This window comes from Alligator sinensis, unplaced genomic scaffold, assembly GCF_000455745.1.
Source record: "Alligator sinensis unplaced genomic scaffold, ASM45574v1 scaffold212_1, whole genome shotgun sequence".
Lineage (NCBI taxonomy): Eukaryota > Metazoa > Chordata > Crocodylia > Alligatoridae > Alligator > Alligator sinensis.
In genome coordinates, this window is record NW_005843438.1 from 18,214 (window position 1) to 24,284 (window position 6,071).

A 6,071-nucleotide genomic window follows, 5' to 3' on the forward strand; every position below is an offset into this window, starting at 1 on the left:
TGAAGATGCTGACAAGAGGGGCAGGTGGGGGAGTCACCAGACCTCAGTCCCACCCCTGGGGATCCCAGCTCGGGGCACAGGTGGTCATCAGGCCCCCCAAGGGCTCCGTGTGGGTGGAAGTCTCACAGGAGCCCCAGAAGGGCAGCACCACTGGTAGCACTGAGAGTCATCACCATGGCTCGCAGATAGTTCTTACCTCTCTCCTTGTTGGTGGAGCCTCCTCCCTCCTGAGGAAGACTCTCGTGCTGCCCTGCCTGCTTCCACCTGTGCAAACGCCGGCGCACCCTTACAGAGCATGCCTGTTTGCGTGCTCTGTTCACACATGGCTCAGGAGTGGGGCTCCCTGCCCGGCTCAGCAAAGAGGGATCTGGGGGCTTTCCCTCCGGATCCTCCGCAGCTATGCCGGCTCCTGCCCCGCTTACCTTCAGGGAATCAGCTGCTGCTGCCCTCACTGTTGCATCTCAGCCTCCGTGACCTCAGGTACGTTGCAGGGGGCACACGTGTGCTGAGAGCCCGCACGTGTGCCCAGTCAGCCTCCTGTCCCTCCTGCACCCAACTGCATCTCTGGGGAACCCGTTCCAGGGTTCACCTACCCTCCTGCCAACAACGCGGGTCTTGGCAGCCAAGCAACGCTTGCCCGGCTGCCGCGCGACCCCCTTGTTCCCCTCGGAGACCACGGCCGCCTCTGCGCTCCATGCCCCATGGTGAAAAAGCATCTCCAAATATGCCTCCTCTGGTTCCCTGGCCTCCACTTGCACCTGTAGCCACACACCCAGGTTTTGCTTCTTTTTTCTTTCAACCTTACAAATACATTTCCCCACTATCCCCCACCCTTTCTGACTCTTTATTGGCCCCCGTGATCCCTTCTACATGGTTATAGGTCATCCTAAGGAAGCTACGATCGGTCCCTGCCTGCCATTATGGTCGCTCGCCAGCCCCTTCTTCATGGCGATGAGTGGTCGGCCCTTTTGGGACCGCTTCTGACTCTTTTCTCTTGCGCTCCTCTGACATGGCTCTCAAACGGTACTGTTCACTACTGACCCTGTACTGTTTTGGCCTGCTTCTGTACACTTCGCCACAGTCAGCTTGACTCTCCACCTTGTCACGTGAGCCCTCCGTTTGGCATCCCTGGCCCGGGCATATCTGCCTGCAATCGTGTCATCCCTGCGCCTCGTACCGACCCCACCTACATCCATCAGCTCCCAGATGGATGAGGGTGCTTGAGACATAAGAGTCGTGGCCCTAAAAATGGCTCCTGCCTAACGCTCGTGCCGTTGAGCCGACGCACAGACCACCGCCTCCCCTCGACCCTCCCCAAAACCACGAAGCTGATCCCCAGACTCAAGGCACGACCCAATACTTGACAGGTGTAGCAAAGCCCCCAGTTTTCCTTTTTTTTTTTTCTTTTCAAATGCATTCCCTCCCCTTCCCCAACCATTTCTGACTTTCCTCTCCCTCTCTGTTCCTTAGAGATAAGTAAAAGTGAGCTCAAACTTAGGATAAGTGCTGAACATTTTTATTGTTTTCTACCAAGTTTTTGGTTTTGGATATCCACCATTTTATATAGTATAATCATTAGGTTTGTATTAATTTTTACTGCTATATATTGTATTATTCTCATTTGCGTATTGATTTTGATTGTTTCATATGGATAGTGTATGGTTTAGGCCTGTGTTTTTAAGTGAACCAACGTCATGTCAAGTTTCCATTTTATACGTCAAGCCTCCATCTTGGGTCCTCTGCCTGGACATCCCATGTTGCAATAATATGATTCATTGTCCCCCTCCCATGTCAATTGGTTCCCCAATGAATGAGAATGTTTCAAATACAATGGTAGCAGGCCTCTACTGAATGGCCTGTAATGACTGGGCCATCACCTTGCATTGATTCACCCAGGAACCATGGACCTCACCCAGGAACAGAGACAAGACCAGCATGGGAAAAACAAAAAACCCGGCAAAACCAGCAACTCTATCATTGTACCCCACCATTACAGACACCCAAAACTGCACATCCCTGCATGAAGAACACATGCTAAGTACATCAGGGGCTGACCCTTGCCTGGGCATGCCTCCTGTCACTAGGGTCACACACGGTCTGCCCCTATAAAAAGGGGCAGTCAAGACAGACCCGGTGAGAATGCCATGTCCATCCGGGCCAGACCAGTTTCACGTCACCTATCCACCCCAGAGGCCCTGCCGGCGACCCCCTCTGGACAACACTTAGCTGAAGGAGACCCCAACTGACCATCAAGGATCAACTTCTAGCCTGGGATAGGTAGATATTACCGGCACACCTCCTCCTACAATTTGGACTCTCTCTTTATCTCTCCTCCTGGACTTCAGTGGACTTCAGCCCCTGCACCAAGTCTCTTTAACCCCTCCTGCCAGTGTGTGTGTGTGTGTGTGTGTGTGTGTGTGTGTGTGTGTGTACATGCGTGCGCATCTGTGTGTGCGTGCGCACGTGTGTGCACATGTGGGTGCAATGAAACCAAATTGGCATTGTGTCACTATCTCCCCTGTTCAATAAAACCACTGTCATTTGCAACCCTGAGTTGGGTCGTGTTTTACTGAATCCCAGTCCCTTCCCCGTCTTAAATTCCAGCCTCGTTCTCTCTCCCAATTCCAGCCCCCACCCCTCTCCACTAGTTTCCCGATCTCCTCTGAATTTCTACTGCCTTTTCCCTGTGACTTTCTGCTGCCTTTCCCTGCTTTCCTGCTGCCCCTGCCGCCTCTCCTGCTGCTTCCCTGCAGCTTCCTACACTTCTCTAGCTGTCCCAGAGCCATCTTCTGGCTCCCCGACATCCAGAACCCCTCTCTAACACCCACACTTTCCCTTAGTCCCATTTTTCCCTCTCCCCATCTACCTTTTCAGCTTCCCCCTCCCTCTGGGTCCAGACTCAGCCTCTGTGCCCACAGGCTTCCCTGTTCTGCAGGCTTTGGGCGTTGTCTTTTAATCAATTAAGATCAATTAACCTAAAGTCACCCCGGATCCTCAGTTCTTCAACCCAGGCCCCTGCAGTCTACCGCTTCTAATCCTGGTCCTGGTAACTTTAACTCCTTACACTTCTACTTTCTTACCTTAACCTTTCCCCAAGTACACCAAGTACACCAAGCACATACATTCATACACATCACAACGCCCAACTGAGGAACTCACCTGTGTGTATGTGTAGGTGGGTGTTATGTGTGGGAGTTAGTGAATACACATACATAGATATCACTGTGTGTGTGGCACCTATATAGACAGCATTGTGTGTGTGTGTGTGGTATGTGAATTAGTAATCCATGTATGTGTATTGGATGTGCAGGTGTTCGTACCTGGTAACTGATTCTGTCTAAATGTGGTGTGTGTAGTGTGGATGGGCTTACGCTGGTGATAAGTGTGCATGGACCTAGACTGCTTATTTTGAACGTGTGTGTATCTGAGTTGCTAGTGTGAGTGCGTATGCCTAGTAGGGGTGTAGACAGACAAGGTTCTTTGGGTGAATACGCACCTAGTGAGTGTATGTGTGCTTAATTGATTTTTATGTGTGCATGTGCAATTGTACAGCACACCCTCCTGTCTAACAGCACAATATTGACATCCTGAGCGTTGCTCTGACCCCTCGGCACAACACAGGGACGGGCCCTCCGAGACACGGGCCACGTGGAAACAAGGGAACCGGCAATGGCACGGCACAATCTCCTCTGAATGGCACTGACACTTGCCTGGGCATGTCCTTCCCGCTGGAGTCACAGGGAGGCCACCCTTAGAAAGGGGGTGGCAGAGCGTCACCTCCTGGGAATGCCCTCTCCATCCGGACCAGCGCTACGCCACGCCGCCCACCCCCTGCTACACGAGGCCTTGCCGGAGAAGACCCCGACTGGCCTTCAAGGACCAACTCCCAGCCGGGGAGCAATCGCTGTCGCCCGCCTGCCTCCCCCAAGCAAGGAACCTGAGCTCTGTCTCGGCACGTCAGGACCCTCAATCCCTCCACAAAGCCTCTCCTCTCCCGCAACCGTTGCAGGAGTCTGCGAAGTCACAGCACCGGAGGGGTTGTCTGCATGCCCGTCTGTGCTTTGCGTCACGCCCTCCTGCCGACCAGCCCGACACGCAGATCCTGAGTGTGGATGCAATGTACGGCAAAGCCAACTACACCCAGGCTCCTGTTCTGTCATCTGTCGCCGCTGAGACCAGTCTGGCTCCATCCTCTGGCCACCCCCCGCCTTCAGGGAGTTCAAGGTCGCTATGGAACCGACTCTCAGTCACCACACCTCTACACTCAAGAAGCCCAGTTCCCTCTGCCTCTCCTCGCCGCAAGGCCCTTCCCCTAGCCGCCTCACCATTCCCGTGAGCCACAGTTACACACTCTCCAAATTGCCCGTCTCCTTTCTGCAGCAGGGGGCCCCAGACACAGGACTCCCCAGTGCCAAATAGAGGGGAAGAATCACTCCTCTGGACCACATGGTGACACACTGAGGGATGTGGCCTGGGATGCTGGTGGCCTGTGTGGCAACAAGGCCACGCCGATGGCTCCCATCCTGCTAATGGTCCACCATCACCCCCGGGTCCTTTTCTACAGAGCGCCTGCCCGGGCGGTCAGCCCCCAGCCCCTAGCGCTGCCCAGGACAGTCCCGTTCCAATGGCGGGACACGGCCCTCCTCCCAGCTGGAGCCCTTGAGATTCCCGGTGGCCGAGTCCCCCCATTCGTCTTGCTCGCCGCGAGTCCTGTCCCAGCCCTCCAGCAGACCTACCAGTCCCGCCAGTGTGGCATCCTCTGCAAACTTGCCGACAGCGCATTCCAGGCCATCTCGCAGGCCACCAACAAAGGTGTGACACAAAACCAGTCCCAGGACTGACCCCTGGGGCACTCGGCTTGATCCCACTTGCCAACCATGCCACACTGTGCACCACTTACAATGACCCTCTGAGCCCAAGACCCCAACCTACTTCCAATCCACCTTACAATCCCGTCATCCAGCCTGTCCTTCCTTCACTCAGCTCTCAGGGGGCCGGCTTGCTGCCAGCACCACACAGAACCAGAGACGGAGAGGCCTGCTGTCTGTGTGTCCCTGCAAGCAGGCACTTGAACTGGTCCTGTGGCCCTGGCTGTAGCTGGGGAGTTTAAGGCCAGCACGTGCCTGCTCCACCCCATATCTGCTGCCCCTGCTCCAGTGCCCGCCCTGCCCCGCCCCACTCTTCCTACTTGCTCCAGCAGGAAGAGGCAGTACCATGCAGAGGCCCTGCTCCGAGCCGTGCCAGAGCTGGCAGTGGCCCCCGGTGCCACGATGTGCTCGGTTCCTCCATGCAACAGCCGCTTTGCCGATGTGCCTTTTCCAGCAGCCCTAGCACAGTCAACGTCCTCTGACAGGAGGTACCGCCTCCGTACGAGCAACCCCCAGTTTGGCACAGGGCAGCCAGCGGTACCGATGCACCGGGAAAGGGGGGTTTCTTCCATAACAGTGCCCGAGAGCCCCACCAGGGCTAGACTCTCAGGAACCCCACCCCGTACCGTCTCATGCTGGCTCCCCTCCTGCTGCCATGCAGCACTGGTGTGATCCAGCCTGGCAGGCAGATTTGCTCCTGCCCATTTCAGGTAGCACCCCTGGACTACTGCTCCTCATCCAGGAGGCTGACTTTTCAGCCCACAACAGGTAGAGTGGCATGCCCTGCCGTCGGCGCCGTTTGACCCCCATCTCGTCCCATGTCAGAAGGGCTGTCCAGCACACCGTGAGCCAGGGACAACACTGCGGGGCCCATGCGCCACGACTGACCTGCCGCCCCCCACCCCCAGTGGGAAGGCAGGAGATGGCTCCAAGGCCGGGGCCTGAGGAACAGAGCAAGTAGGTGCCTGCTGACGGCCTTTCTCCTATGTGCCGTGCCGTCACGGGCACTTCCTCAGAGCACACCCATTCCCACGCCAAGGCAGCTACGAGGCGTACCTCCCCGCGCTAGCCCGCTGACAGTCACCTGCAGAAGGGGCCCAGTGCAGTTCTCTCACGGGCCCAGGGTCCCGTGGCCCCTCACCCCCAAAAGACAGCCTCACCCATCCTGCCTGTGACTGCAACCAGTAATGGGCACAGCAGGCA